Raw genomic sequence first — 26517 nt, 5'->3', positions numbered from 1 at the left:
GGCGTTAAGAATATGGTGTGGCACAGGATGTAATGAGCACTGGGGGTTGTAGGCAACGGATGAATCACTGAACTCTACATCTGAAACTAATGATACACTATGTTAACTAATTGAATTTAAATAAGTTAATTAAAAAAAGAATATGGTGTGATATCTTTTTTCATCCTAAATAAATAATGACTTTGGCACCTAATTTTATATTTGCAGTTTTACATCATTTGTCTCAAAATGAGTCGCCAAATTATGTAGGTGTCAAGCCCCAGAAACTGGATCTGCCCTCTGTTGAGCACTTTAGCCCCAACAACTAGCACAATGCCCTAGAGGAGGCAGTCCATAAATATCCACTGGCTGAATGGGAAATGAATAAATGATTAACTAACTGGTTTAGAGCTCCTCAGCAAGATTTCTGCGTGAAGATCCACAAGGGCCCTAATTAGTCTCCTAGAAACTCTTGTACACTAGCCTACTCTCAATAAAGGTATTACTAGTAGAATTTACCTTTAAACCATATGAGGTTCAGGAGGATCTTTAATGCAGAGTTTTTCAAACCGTGGACTGTGACCTCTTAATAGTTTGTAAAAATCAACTTGGTGGTTTGGTGTATCAGAATGTAAATACATCGTAAATACAGTAGAACAGAATGGAAAAGGAACAGAGTGAAATGAAGGAATAAAGTGGAAGGAAAAATAACGAGCATCACAAGAAATAAGGGTGAGTGTTATTTCCTAAAACCTTTGTGGCAATGTCTGCACCCCGTGATTGTTTCTGTCTAGGTTCCTGGCCTGGGCTACTGCATGTCTCTTCACTGATCTGTCACTCCTCTCCAGTTTTTCTTCCCATGAGCTCCAGATTGATCTTTTCCAAATACAAACTTGGATCATGTTACGCTCCTGTATAAAATCTTCAAACTGATTGGGAAGATTGTTTGCAGAGGGCCCAATATCCAGCAGCAAGTGTATGACAGTAAGAGGAACTCACCTGACCCAAGTTTATCTGGTACCTCAATGATAAAATAGAAGGAAACTAAAAAAAAAAAAAAGGAAGGAAACTCGACAAATGCTTCATCCATTACAGTGCATTGTGACGGAAACACACAAGGTATAGGCTCAGTATAATCTGTCACCCAGAATAAGTTCTCTCATGACCTAAGTTGCCCTTAAATAAACCTGCTTAATACAGTCAGGAACCACGGGAGTGAAAATAGTGGGAACATCAGATTTTCTAACAGGATATTTCAAGTGTCAGCAGTTTAATGTTTTCTCTAAGTTTTATTATAGTCCTTATCAAATCTGACAGGAATAAAGAAATACTAGCAGAGGAATGGTGAAACCCATTGTGTGCCAATGATCTGACTCTGAACAATAAACTTTAGAATATTTAAATAAAACTTCATCTATTTTTACTTTTAATTTTGTTCCTTTCTAAAAGAAGAAGAAAAAAAATGATCTATGCATTCAAGAAAGACTTGATGAATGTCAACGATATACTTGTTGCAGCATTAGTTATTAGAAATTTATAAAATGAATGTCACAAACCCTGCCTGCAGAAAGCTCAATTTCAGTCATCAGGATAAAATCAGCAGTTCCTGACTTCAGGCCCCCTCTTCAAGAAGACCAACTAGCAACAGTTCTTAAACAAGACGCCATTGCGAAAATTCTAGAGCCCACCCCCAGGGGTGAGGCAGAAGTACCCACCCTGACCCACAGAGACCAAGAATATCACATTAGAACGGTAAAAGCAACTATACCCTGACCACATCACCCATCTTCAAGGCCAGCACAGTGGTGCTCTGAGAAAGCCCCCTTGGGCCTATAGTTTCTTCAGCAGGAAGAGATTCCAAGGTGGATATCTAGCTCCCCAGGGTTGTGGCACACTTCCAGAGAGACTCACTCAGGTTTCACATTTCAGGAATCACTGGGAGAAATCTGTGGGGCTTGACCCTGGGGATCAGTCAGAGATGGAAAAGGGAGAAGGACTTATAGCAACTGGTATTCAGATCTTGGCAGATCTTATTCTTCCCTGTAGCAATGCCTGAGCAGAGATCCTAGCTAGAGGCTCTGCCCATTAACAGAGTCGAGTCAGTGATCCCTTCTGACCAGGGACTTTAGTTGGCAGTTTTGTCTATTTGGGTCCCCAGCCAATGAACCATATCAGCAGTGGAGCTTGTTCTATAGCCTCTTCCAGGAATGGAAGCAAATTTGAAGGTCCACCCAACCTAAGTATAGCTTGCTGCCCCTCCTGACCAAGAAGCCAAGACAGAGAACATAGGAAACTGGAGCACAACTGGCAGGAGCCTAAACAGTGACACCGGGCAGCTCTGGAACCAGGATGATACCACCCAGCCACAGAGTCCAGCATACACCACTCGCCCAGTGAGTATCCTTCTCAATTACTGAACACAGCCTACAACCATCCCAGACAGGGAACAAATCTAGTCACCACACCCAATCACATAGCACAGCCTGCAACTCCACCCAAAAAGGGAGCCCAGACAGTGACCCCACCTGACCATAGAGCACAATCAGTAGTAGCTCCACTCATTTACAAAATATAGCTGAGGGCCCTTCCCAACCAAAGAGGATAACCAGGGGTGCCTGGGTGGCTCGGCTGGTTAAACATCTGCCTTGGGCTCAGGTCATGATCTTGGGGCCCTAAGATCAACCCCCATGTGGGGTTCCCTGCTCAGTGGGGAGTCTGCTTCTTACTCTTCTCTGTGCTCTCTCTTTCTCAAATAAAGTTTAAAAAAAAAAAAAAAAAAGCATAACCAGCTACTCTGCCAAACAAAAGAGTACAGCCAGGAACCTGATCATGAAGCATGGCTAAGGATCCCACCCAACTTGGGGGCATAGCTTGTGGCCCTGTATGAACTCAGAGCACAGCCTGAGACTCCACTAACCACGATTTGTTGAGACCAGCCCACAGTCCTGTCATTAAAAGATTAATGGATAGAACATCCAGACAGAACCAATAAGGTAACAGTGGATTTGAACATTATAGACCAAATGGGCCCAACAGACATATAGAATATTTCATCCAACAGCAGCAGAACACACATTCTTCTCTAGTGTACAGAGAAATGTTCACCACAATAGAGCATATGTTAGGACACAAAAAAGATCTCAACAAATTCAGGAAGACAGAAATCATATTAAGTATCTTTTCTGACCATAATAGTGTGAAACTAGAAATCAATAAAAGGAGCAAAGGTGGAAAATTGACAAATAGGCAGAAATTAAACCACATGCTCCTGAACAATTAATGCTTCAAAAAAGAGATCAAAGGAAAAACTTTTTTAAATCTTGAGGGAATTGTAAATGGAAACATAACATATCAAAATTTATGAGATGCAGGGGCGCCTGGGTGGCTCAGTCAGTTAGGCATCTAACTCTTGGTTTTGGCTCAGGTCATGATCTGTGTTGTGACATGGATGGCTGGGACTCCTCATGCATTGTGTAGTCTGCTGGAGATTCCCTTTCTCTTTCCATCTCCCTCTGCCCCTCCCTCTATTCACATGTGCACACGTGAACTCTCTCTCAAATAAATCTTTAAAAAATTATACGATGCAGCAAAAACAGTTCTAAGAGGAACATTTATAGCAATAACTACAACTCAATTGCAAAAAAGTAAAATAAAATGTGATTTTTTTAAAAGGGCAAAAGACATGAATAGTCATTTTTCCAAATAAGATATTCAAAGGGCCAACAAGTACATTAAAAGGTATCAACACTGTGAGGTGCCTGAGTGGCTCAGTCAATTAAGTATCTGATTCTTGATTTCTGCTCAAGTCACAATCTCAGGGTCTGCTTAAGATTCTTTCCTTCTCTCTCCATCTCTCTCCCTCTCTCTTTCTCTCTCTTTAAAATAAATAAATCTTTTTTTAAAAAAGGTGTCGGGTGCCTAGGTGGCTCAGCCAGTTAAGCATCTGCCTTCTGCACAGGTCATGATCCCAGGGTCCAGGGATCCAGCCCCATGTCGGGCTCCCTACTCAGTGGGGAGCCAGTGTCTCCCTCTCCTTCTGCCTGCTGTTCCCCTCTGCTTGTGCACTTTCTTGCTCTCTCGCGCTCTCTCTCTGTCAAGTAAGTAAATAAATTCTTTTAAAAAAAAGTGTCAACATTGCTAATAATCAGGGAAATACAAATCAAAACCACAATGAGGTATCACCTCACACCTATTACAATGACTATTATTAAAATGACAAGATATAATGAGTACTGGCCAAGATGTGGAGGAAAGGGAACCCATGTGCACTCTTGGTGGGAATGTAAATTTACACAACTATAGAGGGTCCCTGAAAATTAAAAATAGAACTACAATATGATCCAGCAATTCACTTGTTGGTATATATATCTGAAAGAAATGAAATCACCATCTCAAAGAGGTGTCTGTACCCCCATGTTTACTGCAGCATTGTTTACAATAGCCAGGACATGAAAACAACCCAAGTGTCCACTGAGAAGTGAATAGATAAAAACAATGAAATACTAACTTCGGGGGAAGATAGGAGAGTAGCAGGATCCTAGGCTCACATCATTCCTTGGATACAATTACATAATGTTTACATCAGTATAAATAGCCCAGAAAATGACCCAAAGACTGGCAGAAGAGACTCTCCACAGCTAAACAAAGAAAAGAGGTCACAACAAAGAGGGTAGAAAGGGCAGAGACCCAGTCAGGAGCCAAATAGGGATGCAGAGAAGGGAGAGGGCCATACCCCACACCAGGTATTCCAGGCACAAGAGACCAGCAATGGGGAGACAAATGCCCAGAACATTTGGTTTTGAAAACCAGAGGGGCCTAACATCCTTTATAGGTTCTTAAAATAAGCAGGGCTTAGGACATGGAACTGTACAAATCATCAGGCTGCTCTGGGAGGCCCCACAGGGCAAAAGGAAAATGAGAGCCCACCCTTAAAGAGAGAGCACAAGAGCCCCTCTGAGAAACAGCAGAGAAGCAGAAGTTTAAAAAGATCTTAAAAACACCTGTGGCATAAGGAAGGGAGATGTGTTTATTTATCTCAGAGCATGTGCTAGAGGAGCAGGAGTGTTCTCAGGTGGTTGCAGATCCCATCCCAAAGGAATTACCATGGACCTCGCCGGCACCACAGGCCCACCCCTGTGCTCCCCGGCCTACTCACCCCTCCAGCCCTGGAAAAGGACTTTTTCTAAAGTGGCTCAAGCTCCCCTCCCATAGCAGAGAATTTGTTGGGGCTGCTTGCACACTGCCACACTCGTGGCACAGCTTTGGATGAACTCCTGCCAAGAACAAGTTAGCAAGAGAATGCAAGGGTGGGGAGTGCCATATTAAAAAGGTTTACCCTAGTCTGTTATGAGAGGGAACCCAGAGCCACTTTATTAACATGCTCAGGATCATATAGCCAGTAAGTAACAGAACTAAAATTCAAACCCATATGCCCTGGGTTTGAATTCCACAATGTTATAATGCCTGTCGATAAGTCAAAAATAGAAATATGCATATAGTATAATGGGTAGGGATATATCTAACTTAAATTTATTAGAGGAGGGTTGGAGAAGTTATTTTAACAATAATAATACCTAATATATTAGGCACCAGTTACAACTAATACATATTGTGCTTATTTACTGTGTTCTAAGTACTTTACATGTGTTGACCCATTTCAACCTTCAAGGTCAGCCGCATTATTATCTCCATTTTACTAACTAATAGCCATTCTCTCCTCCTTCTCTCCTTCCTTTCTATTACATTAGGTGAGTTAATCTATTTCAAGCTGATCCCCCTATATTTACTAGGTTTTCTTCAACTTCTGGTTGTAAGGAACCTTGTACTAAATTACTATTTCTTAGGGCCCCCACTAAAAATTATTATACTTTCTACCAAAAACATATAAAAAGATCAAAAGTTCAAATAGTATAAAAATGGCTGACCTGGGGCGCCTGGGTGGCCCAGTTGGTTAAGCATCCAAGTCCTGAATTTGGCTTGGGTCATAATCTTGGGGTGATAGGTTTGAGCCAAGCGTCAGGCTCTGTGCTAGGTGCAGAGTCTGCTTGAGATTCTCTTTCTCCCTCTCCCTTTCCCTCTCCCCCTCCCCCTGCTTATGCTCTCTTTAAATCAATCAATCAATCAATCAATCAAATCTTGAAAAAAAAAATTAGCTGACCTTTCCATGGATTTTGTGATTCCCCAGTATGTTTCTTAGTCATATATAAAGAATCAGAATGACTTCTTGCTTTTTTCCAGATGTGTGCTAAGTAGTTTGGGTAGATGGATGAAAACCTCAACCTCTGCATGTAAGGAGTTTTTATTAATGTGAAGGACATAGTGTTAATTGATAGTTAAAACAATATAAAAATAAAGTAAAAAATGAAAAAACAAATACAAAATATTTTTAGTTTTTAAAAATTTAAAAACACAATACAATAGCAGAGATTGGCATGACTTGCTTTGGGTTGCAAATAAACAAAAACCATACTGGCTTAACCAAGAAGGATTTATTTTTATGACATGATGAGAAATCAGGAGGTGGCAGACCAAGAAGGCAATAAAAAAAACCCAGGATCAATCAACCTTTGCTTTTCTAAACAAGTGACTTTCATCCTCAAGGTCAAAAACTGGCTTATCTATCTGATGCTCATGCTTTGCATTCTTGGCAAGAAGAAGGAGAAAGAGAAAAGGTACCTGCCCCTTTCTATCTAGAAAGCAACAGTCTTCCCATAAGCCCATCTTCTAGAATTTATTACATTTCATTGCCTGGGACTGCTCTTAAGAGTCTGGAGAAGTGACTATATTTACCTGTAGTATGGTCTTCCATTGATAAAGAAAAAAAGGAAAAATGGATATTGAGTAAGTAATAGCAGGATCTGCCACATGAGAAACATATGCATTTCAGAGATGGATAAAGAGAAAGGAACACATACATGAAGGGTATAGAGAGGTACATTATGAGAAGCATGTGACAGCAAGGGGTCACAGAAGCATCAAATGCCACCTCGAGTTTCAACAAGAGAAAGGCAGAAATATACCCACTGATTATGGCAATCAGTACATCATAGGGGATGTTTGAATATAAATGACAGTATACTGTTTAAGGGAAGAATTCAAACACTGTAGTGCATTAAAAAATGTGGGTACTAAAATACACAGCATTAATACACTAGATACAAAAAGATACAAAGAGGTTAGGGCCATCATTTATCCTAGGGAGACTAGTGAAAATAAATTTAAGGTTCATCCAGGGAGAACTTGATATGATGCTCCCTGGGCTACTCTACCTAAGTCTATCAAAATGGTCCCTGCTTATAGGGCTGATATGAAAAAAATAAACTCTTTCCTTTACAAAGTCCTGTCCCTGAAGGAAGTATTACCATTTGCTGCAATGACCAAGAATAGGAAGAGTTCTGTCTCTCCTGCAATTACATATGCTGTGGCTATGTTCTCTTCCTTTTGCCTCTGGATTATAGAAATAATTATGAACAGCTAGAATTGCAAGGCAGGTGCTCAACAAATCAGATAGGCCGCTAAAAAAAAAAAAAAAAAAAAAAAAAGATAGGCTGCTTTTACAAAGTATACTGTTTTAACTAGCTCTCAGGATTTGTATCCTAAATAATTATTTATTTCTTATCGTATTCCAAAGGAAAGAGTATTGAGACAATGTCATTCTTATCTCCTGAAAGCATACTGAGAACAAAAAAATTGCTTTTGAGTTTTTTTATGTCTCTTTTGTTGGAAAATGAGCAATCTTAACAAGGAGGATATTTGAAATATTATATTGATTTTCTTGAAGTTATCCCAACTACCGAGGCACAGAATAGTTGCTATATTAACCAATTATTCAAAGTTGAACTTGTCACTTCAAGTATATTCTACACCAAGAAATATTAATAAAGATTCATGTTAGAGATTAAAATAAAGTCACTTCAGTACAACAGGCTCAAATACCTCCTCCAATTTTGAGTCTCTTAAACTTTATCAAATGTAGACTATTGGTTTCTTTAGCATTGTATAATAACTAAAATGAAAATTTTATCAACTAATTATTTTAATCTGTGGGTTTAGGCTGTTAAAGTACCCTTCTGCCAACAATGTTTTTTTTTCCCTTCATCATATTTAGGAACAAGTATCTTGAAATATAATAGTATCTTTACAACATTAAATTCAACTAAATTTAGTAGTCCCTTGGGTAAAACAAAATTCACTTGTGAGAAAACAAACAAATTTGCAGGAAAAAAAAATACTAAAATCTACAGAACTACATTCCAGCACTATCCCAGTTTAAGGGAGTTTTGAGTGTGTCTAGACACCTTATGAGAAACAATTAGAGAAAAGATTAACATAGCTGATGACGTTCAGATCTCGTAGAGCACTGCTGTTTATTCAAATATTTAGATTATTAAATAGGAGAAATAGTAAGAACCAAAAAGAAAAGATGGATTTCTATACGCTATAGGAAGAACTTACCACCATTAGAGACACCACATTTTAAAATTGGTTAAGTACTGAATCTCTTCTCGTTTGAAAGGATCAAACATTTGAAAACCAACTTAGCAATGGTTGGCTAGATGATACATCATAGGAGATCCACTTCCTCACACAGCCCTTGAAGTACTGCTTACATTTTTGTCTATGTGAATGACATTCCAGTGGTCCATCTCTATGAAATCACTTACAAAATTTTTTTGAATAGAAACTTATTTCTAATATCTCAAATAGAAAATCATTCATTGAAGAGGAAAGAAGGTAATGTGGGTCACAGAAATGGAAGCAATGGAGTTAAAAAAGAGAGTAAGTTTTGAAGAGGAAGAGATACCATGATGACCTACCAGACACATGGTATAAAAGAAAAGAGATAGAATGATAGATAGAATTCCAAGATTTCAAAACTGAGTAATCACATGAATAGTGGACTCCTTACAGAGAAGGAATTTGAAACAGGGGATCAGGTTTTGGAAGAAGTCAAAAATAAGTAATGCTCTCAGATGATGGCATGAAGTCCCCAGGGATATGTACATTTTATTATCCAATAAGACTACAATCTTATTTAAAAACCTGACTTTCTCACATGTTTTATTCTATCCCCCATTAGTGCTAAAAAGAAGAGTTTCCACAGAGTAAAATTCAAAACATACTTGCTGAACTGAACTCCTCATGTTTTACATCAGGCATTGGTTTAACTCAACGTATGTCTAGCCAGATTCTCAGTGTGTAAATTGTACCATTGGCATAAGAAAGGGACTAGAAACCTGCATTAACTTTTGCCAGCCACTAGGATACCATTCAGAAAATTACAGCTTCCATGGCTGAAATGAGTTAATATCCTGCCAAATAGAAAGAAATGCATTCTCTCCCTGTTGCCAACAGATTAATTTAAATGCTTGTGGCAAAGACCACTGAGCCCATTCAATCAGGATTATGTTTGACCAAAGTTGCGATTTCATCAAAGGATATTGTAAACAAGAGCACGAGCAAGATTCCTATTAGACAGAATTAGAGATGTGCAGGGAAATGAAACTTAGATTCTACAAGAGAAAGAAAAAAATGTTACAGAATATAAAGCCTGAGCTATGTAATAACAGATGCTTCAAATTTTAACCATGAAATGATCTTCATTGTATATATCTAACAAATATGCAAAATATTATCATATTAATAACTAAAATCAAGTTTGAGTCCTGACATGTGCCACAGTATTTAAGTAGTATTTATTCAATGGACATGATGCATTCATTCATTCCACAAACCTATATTGCAAATCATGAAGCTTATTGCTTAGTGAGAGAGATCAAAAACGTCCCATAAATGCATAAATATATATATATTTAGAAATTCTGAAAGGGCTAATGGGGTTAGAAAGAGTTAGTTTGGGGAATCCAGTAAGTTTATATTGTTTTTGTTCTAGATTTAAAGGGTAAGAAAGTAAATATATTTAGCTCACCGTTATATTTTAGCACATAGCACATTGCCAGACACAGAGTATACTGGACTTTGGACTGAAATTTGAGAAGTAAATAGGAATTAACCAGATGAAGTCCAGAGCTGTGAGTGAATGCAATTGAAGAAACTTCCAAGCCAAAGAAAAATATAAAAGATTTGAAGATAAGAAGAAAATGGTGCTTTTGAGTAAACTGCAGAACAACGGAGTAGTTAAAAAGAAAGAGACTAAGAGGAAAAGCATTAAGAAATGAAGGCCATCACTCAGGGCTTCATAACCCATGTTAAAGATTTGTATCATTACCTTAAGAATGGGAAAATGCTTAAATGTTTTTAAGAAGTAAAGAAGCATTATCAGATTTGCTTCTGTAAAAACCCCACTCTAGTTGCAGGGCAGAAAATATGTGTATTGAAAAGTAACTAAATGGATGTAATTAAGGAAGCTATTGCACATGAGAGGTTGGTAGCTCAAACAAGAGTAGTAGCAATGGGGATAAAGAGGCATGAATTTGAAAACCAAAAAGTAAAACTGACTTGTAGTATTTGGTAGACACTATTTTTGACAGTTATGAACAACAACAAAAAAAAACGTAACTTTCTTTAAGAAGCTTAGATTCTAGTTTGGGAAAATGCAATACATATATAAAAATAACATCACAATAGATATTTATAAGCATAAAAAAGAAAAATAGCAACATGTAGAGAACAGCAGGGGTAGGCGAGCCACTCCTTTAGATAAGGTGCTCAGGGGAAAGTTTCTTTGAGACAGCCACGTTTGAGATGAGAAATGAATAAAGACTTTCCAGGAATAGCCCTGGAAAGATTTAGAGGCAGGACATTCCAGGCAAAAGGAAAAGCAAGTACAGAGGTCTTTTGATGGAAATTTTCTTGGTTTATTCAAAGAATGGCAGACAGGCCAGTGCAGCTGGAGCAGAGCACAGAAGGATGAATGAGATGTGATCAGAGGTATAGATAGCATTTACTGCCACAGGAAACACAGGAGGATGGAGTTTGGGACAGAGGCCATGAGTGTAGTTTTGGGTGTGTTGAGTTTAAGGCACCTTAGAAACATCTAAAAAGAGATTTTTAAGTAGGAACAATACATACATGCAAAACTGAAGCCAAGAGAAGTCTGAGATCAATATACTAATTTCAGAGTCCTTATTATGCCGATGGTAAATTAAACTATGGATGTAAAGAAGACATCCTAGGGGGAATACACAAAAACCAGAAAAGAGTATGATTGAGTCTTAAGGAATTTCAATATTTAATGGTCAAATAGAGAAAAAAAAGAGCCTGCAAAGGAAAGGTGTAACCTGAAAGGTAGAAGAAAGACCCATATAGCTCAAGTCAATGGAAGTGAGTATTTCAGGGAGAGCGACCAGAGTGTCAGTTGCTCCTGAGAAGCAAAGTATGGATTTAGAGATGAGGATTTCACTCATGATTTCAGAGAAAACTAGTTTGCTGAAATAAAGAAAAGGCCAGACTAGAGTAGACTGAGGAGTGAATGGAAAGTGATAAAATGTTGCCACTTACGTAGACAAGTCTTGTAAGAATCTTGGATCCGAGTACAAAATTGGAAAAGGCGGAAGCCAGATGAGAAATTGATTGAGACAGGCATTTTGGTTTGATTTGGTGTGATGTTGTATCTTTGAAGAGAAAGACAGCTAAACATGTTTAGACACTGAGAAGTATCAAGATATACGGCTAGAGAAATTAAACCTTAAGTCTTACTAATACCAAGTGTAAATCTATCTTCCCCGTCTTCTCATTGTTTTAGCAATTGCTCACACTACATAAATACAAAATCTAGGGAAAAATATTTTGTATATCATAAATTCCTATTGTTTTCATCATTGGCAAAATATATTTCTTCACCTTTTTAATATGTTCCAACAAAAACAGGTGGGAAGTATTTGCATTCATGCATATACACTGTAGTACACTGTAGTATGTACTACAATTTCATATATATAGTCCGATTTCCTGGACTTCCTAGACTTGGCTTTTATTTACTAATTAATATCATCATAACATTTCAGATTGTGTATTCATTTTATATGGTGATATTTTGCTTAAAGTTGCATCATTCGACTTTTTCTTTCCATTTAAATGATCCAAAATTATAGGAAAAAAACACAGGGAAAACAATTCTAAATATATTTCAGCCAGCAGTTTTCATTAAAGAAATTTAGCTAAAAAAGAAACAATCCATAGATATATTTACTACATTGTCATAATGATTTTATGGTTAATATGACTAAAGATCAATGAAGAGGAAAATCAGTGAGAAGGAAAATCTCATCCAGTTGGTTCTCAACATTAAATGTTGTAGTCTGAGAAGAGATAATATTCAAATACCTACCTAATATATGATGTTCAAATCCCTCAGCCATCATTTAAAAAAATATTGTACTATATGTATGCTATTCATATATAATAAGTACATAACAGTTTTAGCATTAATGATTTTTAAAATTTCTCTCTTACTGGGACATAATGCAAGATTAAGAGTATGTATGGTGCATACTATTCTAAAACTTGACTGACAAGATAAGGAGTTTGAATATCAGACTGTATCACAGTAAAAAAAAAAAACTCTGAAATGTTTAACCAGCAAATGAAGGTGCATGATAAGGGGCGAGGTTGGTTGGCACCATTAAAGATTAATTCAATGTTCAGTCATTTATTTAAAAAATATCTATTGAGTGTCTCCTACACACCAGACAAGTTTTTAAAAGGTGAATCATGGGCCAAATGCCTGAAATACCACTGTTTCAAATCATTAAGCCAATCCTCTGGATTCTGATTTTTTCTCTCCAAAAGCAAATGCTGTAAATATTTCTTATAAACATTCTATGAGATTGTGGGACTCAGAGGTAGAACGAGCAGGGATTAAGTATTGTGCACTCAAAAACAAAGGAATTAGTAAGGCACTGGAGATTCAAGAAGCAAATACATGACACAAGGAAGGCAAAGATTATGTTTGTCAAAGAAACTTGTCTGAGATGCTCAGTGATTAGGAGCATGTACTCATAAACTCACACGTGGCTATTGCTTTCCTTATGAAAGCCAGATCTGACCAATATGGAATTTTGTTCATGTATTTTCCCACTAATTGATCAAAGCTAAATGCTAGCGGTGCAACTAGAAAATTGACCAGAGACATAATAGTAACTGCCAAGAGCCATGGCTTGTGTGCCTCACATTCTAGAAGCTAAAAAATTTGTCCTTGGAAAGACCAACTCAGTAATGAAAAAAAATTCATAGAAAGGGAAAAGCCTCAGATTCACAGAACCAAAAGGTGACTTAGCAATTCTGACTACTGAGACACCCATGTGGGTGGTGGTTGGCCTCAAGGCCGGAGCAAACCCCAGAAGGGTTAGTGTCTGGTCCAGAAAGTATAGGAAAATTCACTTGCCTCAGGTCTAAGAATTTCCCTGAAATCTAACTAAGATATATCTAACTTTGAAAGAATACAGTTAGACATAGGGAACCTAAATAATTTTTAAACCATGTGGATATATACAGCTAGGGAAAAAATTACCCGGGACCCTAAAATAATCCGTACATAAAATATAATTCAGTTTTGGAGGGACATACTCTTCCAAGTCTGAAGCTAGGCGTACACACCAAGAGCGGTAGAGAGAGATGATTTATCATTATATGCCGCAGTGAAAATTTTCATGGCTTCAAAGTATTTTATGAATATTTCTGAAGGATTGAACTGCTTGTCATAGTGTTGACATGAAGTCATTCAAATATTCTTCTGTAGTAATGAATACTGGCAAAAGTTAAGCACAAAACAATGAACTGGCAGCACCAATATTTCTCCACACTCTTTCTGTTAATCATCACTCACCGGTTCTGTATGTTTTTTTATAACTCACCAGTCCAAAAAAAAAAGATGCAAGCACACCCACAGACACTGATGATTAATGACAAGTTCAGATATGTGTAAGGCTAGAGAACAAATGATTAACCACTTCATCATTGCCCCACTGATTTCAAGAGCCATGTCAGTGTGCAGGATTTTCTGAAAACAAATAGACTTACATATCATCAGCCGGTTTCAGACAAGCTGTGGTCCTAATTATTGATTTTTTAAAAGGTATTAACTCTGACAAGTGACCTTAGAGGACTCAGTTACCATGTGCTACAGCCTAATTCCCAGAGTGACCGGGATCAAGGAAATGTCTAAACTTTAGGTAGTCTCCAGAGAGAAGAGTTAATTCTAAAAAGTCTATACAAAGCGCCTGACCTCAGACAATGACTCTTGCCTACAATCTAAGTAATGGAGACATGACAACTTATCATGTATAAGCAAAAAAGAAAATGGAACTTCTTTTAAATGTAGTGAAGTCTAAGAAAAAAATAATCACATTTTATGTTTAGAGGATTCTAAGAGTTCAGTTGTATTCTATGAGAAGTTTATCACTGTTTCTATATCCAATATGTATCTATCTTTGAAATAATCCCCTATGTTTATGATACCTTCACACATGACGCTTTGGTGTCATATGCTGTATAGTCTGTTTTCAACTTTAAAAGGCATTCTTTGCTTTTTGCACTGAGAATTAAGAGACACTGATGAAAGATAATTGTTACAGGCACAAAATCTAGCCATTTTTATGACATCCAAACTTTACCAGAAACTTATAGTTAATCATACTTTTTGACTAAGATTCTAATCTAGACTTTAAAAACACTCTAAAGTTTAAAGTGACTCATTATTTAGAAAGCTCTTCTTGTTAAGATTTGGCTAGATATTTGTAAAACTCTTCCCCCACATATGTAACATTTACACATTTCTTCACTTTCTTCAAGGCTCTTTCTGTCCAGAATGTCAGATTTCATATACCTCTTCGTTGTTTTTAAAGTTTAAAGCTCTTCATCCTCCAAATATTTCATCCTAATAGGCTGCCATCCTCCAAGATTGGATGATTTTACAGAACTTAACTCAAAATACTTGTGAAATTCTTGAGATTAACAATGATTGCTTCAGACATCAGGTGGAGTTAAGAGGTGTAAGAAATAATTGTTTGGGTTTTTTTATTTTCTTTTTTTTATTTTATTTATTTATTCACGAGAAACACAGAGAGAGAGGCAGAGACACAGACAGAGGGAGAAGCAGGCTCCCCATAGGGATCCCAAGGTGGGACTCGATCCCAGGATCTCAGGATCAAGACCTGAGCCAAAGGCAGGTGTCCAACCACTGAGCCACCCAGGCGTCCCTTTAATTTGTGTATGTAGTATCCCCTGGGAATTCTGGCAGAAGAAAAGTGTTATGGAAATAAAATCTATTAATAATAATTGTTTCATAACTGTTTACAGAAAAAAAAAAAAAGAAAGGAAAAGATCTGTGAAAAGCAGATCCCTATCTGACCACTCTTCATATCTACCAAATTCCTCATGCCCTACCATCTCACACCTGCTATCTCCTCACCGTGGTCTGCCTCCAGCAATTGCTAGATCAGTTTAACAAGAATTTCCCCTACCTTTGATGAGTCCTCTTGAGAATTTTCAACCCATCCACCCCGACCCCTTCCACTCTCTAACTAAATATCACTACTTGTTCTTCTATTTGGAGTTGAGCTTCATCTCTCTCTCCCTTGTTGCATCTTAACACCTATGGCGAGAGCTGAATAGGTGTCAAGAATTTAATAAGCAACAGAATGATTGTTTTTCTCTAACACATGACCTTAAAAGGCAAGGATACTGACTGGTAGACTTCTACCTCCTGTACCCAAATTGGGGACCACGCCCATAGGACACCTTTAGAATGGTGACACCATTCTAAAATGTGTAACCTCTCAAGTATTATGAACTTCAACTCCATCAGGGTCCCAGGGGAAGAGTGTGGTAGAAAAGAAAGGATATGTGTGGGTTTTTTCCCAAAAAAAGACAAGATGATTAAATGTGGCCCAGCAGTAAATATTATAGGAATAAAATCCCTTTGGGATAACACAAATGCAGAACAGTAAAAATGAATAAAAGGTTTGATTGAAGGTTTTGGTTGTAATACAGTATGTATTAATGAGAGAGAGAAAAAGAGGCAACAAAATAAGAAAAGGAAATACAAGCCAGCACTTTTAAAAGAACATGATTTCAGAAAGGGAAAGGAATATTAAAGCTCAGTTCTAAATCCAGAATAGGATATGTAGAAAGGAGGCTATGAATCAGGATCTGTAGGTACTAACACCTTTAATTACCTTAGTTTAAATACATTAATGATTAACCTTGAAATTTAAGATGCAACCAAGCTTACAGCTGGTAAATATATTTACCTCTGTAGCAGACATTAGCTAATATTTAGCTTTCCATACGATACACACTTATAATATATGGAAATCACTTTGTAGCATTTTTCACATAAATCTCAATAAAAACATTAAAATACATTATATATATATATATATATATATATATATAATTTTCAAGAATAAACTAGAGAATGCAACTGTCTATCCTTACAAAATTAATGTGCGTGGAAGCTGGGGACCTACGCAGATAACCTTGCAAAACCTCTTCCATTTCTAAACCTATCTTTCTTTAGTTCGTCAGCAAGTTTATGGAGCATCTATATTTAGATTTATTTTATAGATGGGAAAATAGAGAAAGTAATGGTAAATGGACTTCCCAAGGTGTTAGAGAGGATGTCTATCTGAGTTAAAATTATAATTTATGGTCCCTTAATTGCCCAACTAATTACCGAGCCTGCTGTTAAAAGCACTAAGTTATACTTTATGAATAGAAAGTTTGATGCACATTTCCTCTGATATCAAGAGAATTACATCAAAAGAAGGCCTTCTCTACTTTGTATGGATATTTAGAGTTAAACGTTGAGTCAGTTACATGTGGTTCTGAGAAATATGCTGCCCACGGTATGTTAAGATAACTCGTACAGGACTAAATGACACAGTCAGAAAATCTTTGATATTTGACCTTTCTGTGCCTTTCAAATTCTCTTTTGGATGCATTAAATGTACAGAATATACCTGAATCAAAATAACTCAAAAGCCTGGAACACCAAAACTCTTGATTATTACATGAAGTTTCGGAAAAAGTAGATAGAGCTACATTTTATTAAACAAATGTTAACACCAATTTGAAGTTTTAAAAGCACACTCAAAACATGCATTCATTCATTCAAAAAAAAAAAAAAAAGCCATGAATTAAGTCTTCCTCTATGCCAGGCACCTGATGGGACTGTGCAAGATGGCAACTGTGAGCTGAGAAATGACTCCGTCTGACTCTTGTTAAGCAAGGATCACCCTGCTTGCCAGCTTGTGAATAGATTTTAGGGATTATTAAAAGCTGAATTGTGTCCCCAAGAAACTTGTATGTCAAAGTCCTTAACCCCCTGAAGGAATGCAGAATTTGCCATCCAAAATTTACTTCTTTGGCATATTGATTATTTTGGGCTAAATATTTTTAAGAAACAGTCGAACAAGAGAAGCTCTGAAATCCAAATAGGAGTATTCCTTTTGTATGAAAATCTTACATTTATTAGAAAAATTTCCATTTGTAAGGCTGTCTCCCTCTCTGTACCAGGCAGAAAAAGATGACTAAATCTTTAGAAATTCTTATCAATAAAGAAGGCATCATAACAACCACACCTTTGTTACTTGTTGACTATGTTTTTCCTAGTAACCTCCCAACACTGACCTCCCCACCCCCAAACATTTTTTTGTCTTTAGCTGAAGATACTATTTAAGGTGATGGTTGGCCTACTTCAGAGGTTACTCAGTTTTCCTGGGCATCACTGTGAAGTATGCATGTTATTAAACTTCTGTTTGTTTCTTTCCTGTTAATTTGTGTTTTATGATTAGAGGTGGGAGTTCTCAGACAAGAACCTAGAAGGTGAAGGGGAAACTATTTTTTCTCCCCTACACCTGAATATGTCCCCCAGAATATGACTGTATTTGATGATAGGATCTTTAAAGAGGTAATTATGGTAGAAAGAGGTCATTGGGTGGGGCTTAATCCATTGACTGGTGTCCTTATTAGAAAAGGAGCTTAGGACACAGACACACTAAGGGAAAGTACCATGTGAAGGAAGACACCAACCCTGCCAACACCTTGGCCTTGGATTTTTAGCCTCCAGTACTGTGAAAAAACAAATTTCTTTTAAGTCACACAGTCTGTGGTACTTTGGTATGGCAGCCCTAAACTAATTCAGGGAGCAAATCCAGTGATACACAAAAAAGGTGAAACTGCCAGGTACAACTTTAATTATTCCAAAACCGAAAGGGTAAATTTAAATTCAGAAAATTTTATTTCATTGTTTTCCTTAGTTAAAATGAAACAATACTACAGAGATGCAGTATAGTGTCTAAATATACAAAAGAATAGCAAAGGACTTCATTGTGATGATTTTCTTGCTTTTGATGTATTTTGTTGGACTCTTGTTGGAATTCAATATTTCTATGTTGAGATAATGATAAACACTATGTAAATGTTTTGAGCAAAATTTTTAAACTAGGAGAAGAAAATGAGTGGACACAAAAAGTCCTGGGACACAGGACTGCAAAAAATTTCAAAGGTAATTTCTGAGGAGGCTTCTCAAGAACCACGCCCCAAACATTTTGTGTAGCTAGCAGTGTTAGGTTATTATCCTCCTCGTTTTGCTGCTTCTGAGCTACCCTCATCTAGGACTATGCAGTTTTTAAATTTACAAGGTCAGTGGAATACTGAGAAGGATGACTGTCCCCAGAGCTGACATTGCTAACAATTTTCTCTCTCATCTTGATTTTGGCTTAGCTTTTGTCCATGATCTTCTGAATAAAGAGTTTAAAAATTGAGGTTTTGAGGGGCAGGATAGGGAAACTGAACCCAGAATTGATTGTTCCCTTTGAAGAACCAAAACTTCAAAATTTGCATCTCTTTTCACTATGCACATTCCTCCCAAATCAAGTAACCAACAAGGAAGAAAATGGGTGGGGAAAGATATCTCTCATACAGCTGGTTATACATTGATAAATAAATCCAATTTTTCTCACATGCCAGATTGTGACCACTGGGGATCTTCCCAGTAAAACATTAACCAACTCTGTCCTTATTGAAACAAGGCAATGAATAACAAGGGAGGACTTTAGCTCTAATCTGAAGCCATAAAACAAAGTGTATGAGGCATGATAATTCAACAGGAAGGAGCTTACTGACCCTTCCTAGACTGGCAGCTCTTTAAATTAAGATGGCTCCTAAGAGAAAAGGTGAGGTTTTTACAGGTCAGGCAGCAGGTTGTCTCGTTAAAATTAAAGTTTAACATTAGTCCATTGAGTTTATAAGGAAAATGAAGCAAATACAATAAGGAAGAATAGAATTCTCAGAGTAGTTCAGGAGAGTATTCAAAAATCAGACAGACATGTATGAAACAGAGCTCTATCGGTCTCTAATTGTCCTAGACTATGGAAAGTTAACATTTTTGAGCCTTTGCTCTCTCTTATAAAAATGGGATAATATTCAACTCCCAGAGGAACTCCGAAGTCAAAATAATATACCACATGTAAAGCATTTAGTATAAGGCCTGGCACACAAAAGATACAGCAAATATTATAGTTTTATTTCTTTCTTTCTGCCTTTATTGTGAACCTATTTATAGTACTGTCTTCTATCAACTAATATTTATTGAAGAATATGAAAGCCAGATGACTTTTAGTTTGTCAAGGTGTTCTCCAAGCTGGACCTTAGGAGGCCACAGTGACCTGGCAAAGATTTCTAATATTCTTTCTTCTTCCCACTTCATCTTCATCACTGTTTTCTACTTTTCCTATTTGCTATTTCTAAAGTATGAGATCTGGGCCATTCTAGTGGCTGGGTGAGAAAGTATGAAAAAATAAAGAAATACTGGTGGTAATATTTGAAACACTGATATTAATTATATATGAAATATGTCTAATGATCAACTGAACACCAAAATGAAATATAGACTAGATGAAAAATACTTGTAATTTACATATTTGCCTTCTACTCCAAATAGAAGCAGTGAAGCCAGAATGTATCTTGTTAGTTCAGATGGAAAAATGAACACTAAAGGCTCTATCACCCACAGGTACAGCTGGACCCACCAAGGAACACAAAGGCCTAGGCTCAAGGGATAGGAGTGCTTATCACTCAAAAGGACCTGTAGAACAAGTAGTTAATCAGCACTAATGAAATCTCTGACATACAGAACAAAGATATTTCTCAGAGATGGAGTGGACCTCCGGGGAACCAAACAAAACGGCACCAGTTATTAAGTAACACCGGCTATCATGACCTCATGGGCCTCCAATCAATGGCATCCACCTTCTCAGGAGACCCCTGCCCCAAAGTTTGCCTTTCAAAACCCTCACTTGCAAACCATCGGGGAGTTTGGGACTTTTAACCATCAGCTTCTTTCTTCACTGCAAAAGCTTACTTGTCAGTTATTACTGGGTAGATGAACTCTCAATTTATTTGGTTTACAAAAGCCCTCCTGAAATACTCTAATAGAGAATTTTCTGTGTTACTTGCCAGGCCCCAGTGCTGAGCCTTATAGACTCTGGTTCTCAGAAATTATTTCAAATGGAACTTAAATGAAGATCAGCAGAAATAAAGTTAATTAAAAGCATGTATTCCCAAATTTCAGGAGAACTGTATCTTGATTTAGACAAAGCATGCAACATAAGCTCAGAGAACAAATAATGACATGCTGAAAAATGCCATTTCCAAAATGAAAAAATAGCTGGGGAGAGAGAATAAATACTAGTAAGAATCTAAAATTCCACCTACTTTTCAGTCTTGTAAGAGATAAATTAAATCTTACCACTAGATTAGGAACAAAGAAGAAAAGCCTGAGAGACAGAAAAGTACAAATAAGGGAAGCCTATAACAGAAAGAAAAATTCAGGAAAATAAAAATGTCAAAAGGAATGAATTAGGTAGAAAAATACCTACCAGGTGATTTGGAACTGGACCTGGAAGCAAAGGTGTGGGAGACTTTTTGAAGCTTGCAGCAACATGGTCATTTCTGAGTGAAGATATTGCTGAGAATGAAAAGGAGGCATTCATCTCAGGAAGTGGCTATGGCTATGCCGGAGGTGCCAGCACGAAGATCAACAAGAATTCCTGACGTTCCATCATTTCTTGGCAATAGGAAGACAGAATCATGACCCCCCAACCCTTCATAGAAACAGCAGGACGACGTCACGGCCACTGTTTCACATGGAGTTGGCCCATAGGGATGGCTACATAATTTGCAGGGCCTAGTGCAAAATGAAAATCTATGGTCCTTGCTGGAAACAGGGAAGTCAATCTTTCCTTCCCCTGGGCCTGCAGCCCCACCCCACAGCAGATAGATATATTCTAATGTATTGCAATTTCCACGCTGTGTTTTGCTTGGTACCTGGATAGGCAATGGGAAACACTCTTAGTTTGGGCTTCTATAACAAATTACCACAGACTAAGAGGCTTGAACATTTACTTCTCACAGTTCTGGAGGCCAGAAGTCTAAGATCAGGGAATCATCATGCTTGAGATGCTGGTAAGTGCCCTCTTTCCAGATTACATAGGGCTATCTTCTTGCTACATCGTCATATGGTAAAAAGAGAACTAGATAGCTCTTTTGTCTCTTCTTGTCTCTAGGCCACTATCTACATTCATGAAGTCTCTACCCTCATGACCTAATTTCCTCCCAAAGCCCTATGTTTAAATGCCATCACATTAGGGTTTCAACCTAGGAATTTTGAGAGGTTTTAACTAACACCCACACATTGTAGGCCCCTTGCTAAGTTGCCTGCAGATTGCACCATGGCACTGCCAGCCTACAAAGGAGATGGTCAAAGTTTTATGCCATCCTAAGACACCATGAAGTATTAGACTAGCCCCTACCTTCTCTGTGCCAATGCCCAAGTTCTCTCAGAATCAGGGCAGTGTCAGAATATAGACATTTCCCACCAATGGGACCAGGAGGGTTACAGTCTTGGTGAGGTGGGGATGGGTCAAGCAGAACCCAGAGAACCAACTGACTGAGACCAGTAAGCTGAGAACCAATACTAGAGAGGTGGGCAGGTAGAGCTGAGGGGACTACACCTGAGCCAAGTCTCCAAGTCTCCAAGGTTCTGAGCTCCCAGTGCATATACTCTAGCTTTGCACTGGACTCTTACAAAATACAAATTCAAAGATAAAATGATTAAGCATTTCAAGACTGCAGCCTGAGCATTGAACATTAAGCAAGGAATGCTACTGAGCAGGGGGCCCTGAACAAGTACACAAGCAGCCACGAGCCCACTCTGTCTATTACTTCTCCTCAGTGCAAGTGCTAGAGGTCTGATCATAATCTGTTTTATTTCTAAATCCTCATAACGTGTAGAAATTGTTGCAATCTCCAGCTCTCCTTGCCTTCATCCATTGCCATTCTCTAATAATGCTGCCTTTACTGTTTGCCTTAATCCCTTTCCAGTATTTAAGAAAAATCTGAAACATCTATAAAAGTTTAAAAAGAGAGAACTCTTTGATCCTATGTCAAAGAACATGGGACTTTTTCTTTTCAAAATGAGTTATTTTTGTCATTGTTATCATTATAAGATCATATACTTACATAGTTAAATATATTTCAAGAAATACAGAAAGATAGAAAAGTAAAAACCCCTCAAATTTTACATTCCTAGAATCACTTCCAAGAGTCAATCACTAGTAGGAGTAGTTTCTTTTAGTTCTGCTGGTAGTTATTAATGTACTTTTATTTTTTCATTAGTGTACCTTTAAATAAAATACTTGTACCTTAAAATCTTGTGTTGTCAACAATAACAAGACTCCCAAGTCCCTTTAAATATTCTTACAATCATATTGCGCTGTTACCCTGTCTTATGTGTCAACCCATCCTCTTTACTTTTTCTTTTCTCCTAAGTATTACTGGGCAATTTTTATTAATATTGGGCATCATGTATAATGTTCTGGGTATCTCTGTGTTCAAAATATTAATTTTTGGATAATATTTTATGAAAACTTGAATTATCATTGAGAATTACAAACTGACTAACATCTTGGTATAATTTTCAAGTCACTGCATCAAAGTATCCAGAGTTGCTAAAATTATTGCTCTTTCCTCCATAAATGAATTATGTTCATGTCTCCAGAAGCCTTTAAGAATTTTTTTTTCCCCTCAGGGTACCTGGGTGGTTCTCCATGGTTGAGTATCCACCTTTGGCTCAGGTCATGATCCCAAGGTCCTGAGATCCAGTCCCTACAGGGAGCCTGCTTCTCCCTCTACCTATGTCTCTGCCTCTCTGTGTCTCTCATGAATAAATAAATAAAAATTTAAAAAAAAAAGAAATTTTTTCCCTCAGAATTTTTAAATTGAAACAAGACATTTCTACACTTTCTCTTCCTTTTCTTAATAATTTCTCTTAGTATTCAGTTCACCTTCAAGGTCTCCTGAGACCTGAACCTTCTACAACTTTGGGAAATTTTATCTTATTAACATTAATAATTATATCCTCTTCTTACAGAACTTCTATTAAGACTTGCTTAATATACTTGTATATTTCTCACCTCAAAATTTCATCCTGTATTCGGGAGTTTTTCAACTTTATCTTCCATATCCCAATTTTCCTCTCAGCCATGTTCATTCTATCATTATTTGTCCACTTCACTAAATTTTGTACTTTAGCATTCATATTGTTTAATTACCCAAAGTGTTTCTCATTCTATGTTTTCCTATTCTTTTTGGCAAGTGATATTTTCTGAAATCTCTTTGAAATTAAGAATTAGCATTTTTAAAACATTTTGTTGGATACTATCTCTATTTCCTTTGAGATAGTTCCACTTGTTATAGCTTTCATCTGTGCGCTCCTCTTCATGCTGTTTTCCGTATAAGCCTGGTATTCCTGATGCTTATGCATTTATGAATGAACTTCTAATTGATTGGGTTAAATAATCAGTAGGAATTCCCTCTGTATTTATATAAGCTCTTTCTTTTCCCGTACCACAACTTCTTTTAAATAAGACTTGGTTACATGTTCTGCGGAAGCAGGTAGTGTGTGTCTTGGTGGGGAAATGAGGGCCATGAACAATCAGGTGGAGGATTTCCACAACTGTGGAAAATCCAGCTCAAAATTCAACAACAACTCAGTTTTAGTATACTGGGTGTTGGGGTGGGGGGACCATGGACATGTATGTTCATGTGTGTCAACTGGTGAAGTTCCAGAGTTACCTGGACCTCCACCATGCTTTTCTTTCAGGTCTCCACATTAGGATTTCACGCCAGGTTGACTGGAAGGTGCACATCTTTAGAGAAGGCAGTAGTCTGAATGGTAGCTTTCTTGAACATACAAGAGAAACAGCTATTTCCAATGCAGTTGCTAATTAATTCTCCCGATAATAGTCCTTAACCAGGCCTATTTGTAAATGCCACTCTTTACTGCAGAGCTCTGCTCTTAGAGCTTCTCTAGCTTCTTCTGGGAAAAATAATACTTGTCCTTGATTCCACTGGTTACCATCTTCTCACTTCTGATTTTTCCATCATTCCAATTCCATTGGGTTTCTATCTTCATGGAATTCTTTCCATGTTTTCCAATACCAGTTTGGTTTCATTATTTTACAAATAAAATGTCTATCATTACAATGAGATCTTTAGCAGGGAGGAAGATAAATGGACATGCCCAAATCATGGTCTTGAATCTTCAACTGCCTGATTAATCTAATGTTAATTGGCATTACACTTGGCTTTAAATTAGTGCCCATTTAACATTTGAATGTTATAAATGCTACAAAATCCCTATCAAAATTATCTCCATTTCAGTCAGAGAATGCGATCCAGTTATGGCTGTGATTGAAACAGTAGATTTATCATATTGAAAAAAAAGTTTACAAGTTAAGTATCGACAGACTCAAAGAACAAATGAGATGTCTCATTTTAGAAACAGGCAAAGATGAGATGTGGCCAATAAAGGACAACGACACAAGTTAAACTCATCTGGGGGAGAAAATAAGTTATATCTTTCCTAAAGGTAAAAATATTACAATAAAGTAATTACTGCAAGAGATGGGAGACACTTGATTGACTCTAAGAGAGAGAGCTCTCTCTTAGAGCTAAACAGGATGGATTAAGAATAAATTATGGGGAGATGGTGGTTAGAACTCTGTGTATGTGAGGGTACATTAATATCTGATTACTGTTCAAAATGCCAGACAGTGGTAGAAAGCAGCTACAATTAGACATAGCCTTATTAATTAACAGCTTACATTTTCAAGGTGCTTCATTACTATAATTACAACAGATCAGGGGTAAAAAATTCACACATCTTACAATGAATCAGCATTAGAAACAGATTTGAAACCTCCATTCTTATTTAGTAACTTAAACCATTTTGATCTCATATTACTTGAATATGTTTCCTAAAAAGAAAGAACCAATATATTTATATGTTAAGCATGGAATTTCTATTAATTTTGAACATGGTCCACATAATGTAATTTAGCACCACAGTTTCTAATAAAAGGATTAATACAATCCATGTAAAAGAACATAAATTAGTAGCTAACAGGTTGAAAATCAGCAAAATTCTTAAAAGCCCATCTGTCAAATATTGTACCATTCATAGACATATTATAAATCAATGGAATGACTAATATCAAGCTGTTAACTTAGGAAACTTAATACCTTCTATTACACCATAATGGAAATTGGGTCAATCAAATATCTGCGAATAGAGAAATTGGGGGAGGTGTTGGGTTTTTGTTTTGTTTTGTTTTGTTTTTAATTTGGAAATCTACAGAGTTTGGTTTTTTGAGTTGTTCTGGAGTTGGGGGGGTTATTGATTTGTTTCTTTTTTTTTTTTTTTTCAAAAAAGCATAATATCCTAGTTTTAAAAGAGTTTTTAAATAGCGTATATTCCTTAATAATGTGTAGAAAGTCTGGGCAGCACGTGATTTCTAAGAGATAGCATTACTGGTAGAGAATAAACCAAACAGTACTTCTAAGTACCTTCTAGCCAAGACAGTTTGATCTCATTATTTTGTTTAAATTGCTAAAGTCATACTTTCATCTTTCTTTGGTCATATTCCCAGAAAATTATGATGTATTTAAGCAAATAAATAATTTGTATCTGTTGTTTCAGAGGAATGAGGAAATGACAGAATTACACTTTTCTCTGCGTCAACATGTGCTCTGTGGTAACAGGATAAACAGAGGATGACCTGAACAAAACTGGAGGCTGGCCAATGGAAAAAGAAAAAGTCTTTGATATATCTGAATACACATTAAAGAGGAAAAAACTTACAAAAACACTAGCCCTGCTTTGCCAATATCATGTTTCATGACAAAGAAATTAATTCTTCAATGATGAAAATGACGGTCTTTACTGAACTTAAAACATGAAAGTCTTTAAGAAATTCAAGACTTTCAGAAAACTCATTCTAATCTAGTCCTGAAATATTCCTTCCTTCACCCATAATCATACATTTTTAATTGTGTTGACATCTGAGAAAGATCAATTAGATAAAATCTGTCATGTCCGGAAGATTGGTATAGAATAAAATTAGCCTTGCATTGGTCTAAATTCTATCATGATAGTATAATTAAAAATTTTGCGTGTGTTTTTTTCAGCTTGTTTCATGCCATTAGTATATGATTAAAACAGTTATAGTTGTT

General features: G+C 36.9%; 2 long non-coding RNA genes across 10 annotated transcripts in view; one reads left to right on the top strand and one right to left on the bottom strand.

The window, feature by feature from the left end:
• The window catches only part of LOC144313047 (uncharacterized), a 554585-nt gene that overhangs the window by 405902 nt on the left and 122166 nt on the right, over positions 1-26517 (bottom strand). The window lies entirely within an intron of this gene.
• On the top strand, positions 331-26517 carry LOC144313051 (uncharacterized). Its single transcript, XR_013378741.1, has 3 exons — positions 331-711; positions 2175-2372; positions 25985-26517. It is a non-coding gene; the product is annotated as an uncharacterized LOC144313051 (long non-coding RNA).

This window comes from Canis aureus, chromosome 4 (assembly GCF_053574225.1).
Source record: "Canis aureus isolate CA01 chromosome 4, VMU_Caureus_v.1.0, whole genome shotgun sequence".
NCBI classification, from domain to species: Eukaryota; Metazoa; Chordata; class Mammalia; order Carnivora; family Canidae; genus Canis; species Canis aureus.
Note: the sequence above shows the minus strand (reverse complement) of the source record. Positions and strands in the feature narration are given on the sequence as shown.